Below are 2454 nucleotides of genomic sequence, written 5' to 3'. Positions count from 1 at the left end.
TGATCCTGGTGTGCGGTGCTGGCAGGAGGGTCTTCTCATTGAGCAGATACTCTGCATTCTGAGTGAGCCGTCCCTGAGTCCTTAGAAGGCTCCAGAAAAAGAGAAGCACAGCAGTAGTTTGTCCCTGGATCTATTTCACAAGTGGGTGTCCCAGCTATGAATAGGCTAGGATTAAACATTCTTACTGTGCAGTTGGCACTTTAATGACATCATTATCATTCCCTTTTATCTGTTTATTGATTAGACACTTAAAATTTCCAATGTTTAGTTACCTTGGAGTTAGCCAGTGATTCACTGATTTTTTTTTTTATAGTGGGACATATAGGGAAATACAAAAAGCGTTTCCATTTAAAAGGCCACCTGGCCAGCAACTCCTGATTGAGTCCCCTAAACCCCCATTAAAATAGTTGTCAATTTATAAGAAAAGAATAAATTTACACCCCCCCAAAACTAGGACTGACAGTCAATCTCTTGCCAGAGTTTGGGAAGAGTTTCTGCAAACAACAGGGCTAGTGCATCTCTGTGGAAGATGCAGTAGTTGGCCCATCCCAGGGGGCCCAGGAGTGGGGCAGCCACTTCCATCTTCCCACCACTGCCACCGTGGGCCCCGGGTATGGCTGCGTCTGTGACACACAGACCAGTTCATGCTTTGATTCCTTAGGCGTTACTTTTTGACACAAATTCTGTTTTCCTCTCCCGCATATAAATATTTCTTGTTGTTGGATCCAGTTAACAATTCTGGGGTATCTAAGGCTGCATTCTGGAGAGTGTAGTGCCTCAAATAAAGCACAGCAAAGGGGACAGAGTCCAGAACCTTGGTGGCAAGGCATCCTGAGGCTGTTACTTCTGAGGTCCTCAAATTTTACAAAGGGCCAGAAGATCAGACAGCGAAGACAGGAAAACTCCCTTTATAGTTTAGTGAAGACATGCTGGCTGCCAGCCATGTAGACACTGGTGACTGAGCGAGCAACTGTGCACATCCTCCAGCTCTTCTCAGGACTATCACATGGCCAGGGTGGGGACAGGACACACAGTGTGCTTGTTCCCTTGTGCTGGATAGAGCTCTGTGTTCTTTTCCTCCAGAAAAAGGAGGAGTCTTTGAAAAATTCTTACAGACCAGATGAAGTGAACCTCATGCTAAAATTTCACTAGAAGTGAGATTTTTCTACAAAAACCACTAAAACATTTTAGAAGAAAATGAACATCCATAGTAGGAAGAAAAAAATCAAACTGCCTTTTTGAAACAGGAACAAAATGTCAAAGGGAGAATAGACTAATATGGAACCAGCCCAGAATGTGAAGAAAAGGGAAGTAAGTAAAGTAAGAACGTATTACAGGAAACAAGAAATTGGATGCTGAATTAATCCACATGGATACAGTAAGGAGCAGAAATGACACCTGGGAAGATCTGCTCTGTTGTGAGGGGGACAAACCTGAGACGCTCTCTGAGATGGAGAGGAAAGGAAATCCCATGAGGAAGGGGGGATTGGACAGGAAGGGAAGAAAGTCCAGTGTGGGTGTGAAGAGGCATGAACTTTGGGCTCTCACGTGGACGGGAAACTCAGCCCCTGCACCTACTGCACGTGTGGGCCTGGACAACCTTTCATCCGTAGAACAGGAGTAATGATCTCGCCTCAGGAAACTACGGTGGGGACAGCAAGAGAGTATGTGTGAGAATTTAGCACAACATTTGGCACATAGGGAACATGCAAGTGGTTAAAAGGAGGGGGAGAGACAGAGAAGTTAGGGCTGTGCCCCAGGAAGACAGAACAAAATGGAACCCATGGGACAGTCATCAAAGACATCACGGTGAGTGGAGGCGGAACTTTCCTGAGCCCGTGCTGAAAAAACATGAGTGTGCAGGGAGCAACAGGTCACCACGATGAGGCACTGATGACACAAGATGTCATTATAATATTTCTGAACTGCTAAGATCAGGGAAGAATCCAACAAGCATTTAGGCAGCAAAAATAGGTTACCTACAGAAGTTCAGAAACGAAGATGGCCTCAGAGAATCATTAAACATCAGAATCTGATGAAGGAACATTTGCTTCTTTGAAGAAGAATGGTTGCAACCCCCAAATGTATGCCCAGTTGAGTTATTCATAGTTTTCATAGGAAGATAACAGAAAGATATTCTCAAATATGCAAGGTTCAAGAAATAGGCATTAATATACCATTCTGGTAAAAATTGCTTTAAATATCCTCTAGTCAACAAAGAAATTAACCGCTGCTAATGAGTGGATAGTTTTGATAGAGAAGGACTAATAGAAAACAATGAAATCTACTAAATATAGCATAAAGCCTATAATAACTTTGTTATAAATTTAGTTTGAAAATGTACTAAAAATTTCAAATTTAATATAGAATTACATTTGATAGAAAAATAGTAATGAAATAAAATAAGCTGTTCTAAAACCCTAGATTTTATTAATAAATTCTGGGCTATAAGAG

This window comes from Propithecus coquereli, unplaced genomic scaffold (genome assembly GCF_000956105.1).
Source record: "Propithecus coquereli isolate 6110/MARCELLA unplaced genomic scaffold, Pcoq_1.0 Scaffold787, whole genome shotgun sequence".
Lineage (NCBI taxonomy): Eukaryota > Metazoa > Chordata > Mammalia > Primates > Indriidae > Propithecus > Propithecus coquereli.
Note: the sequence above shows the minus strand (reverse complement) of the source record.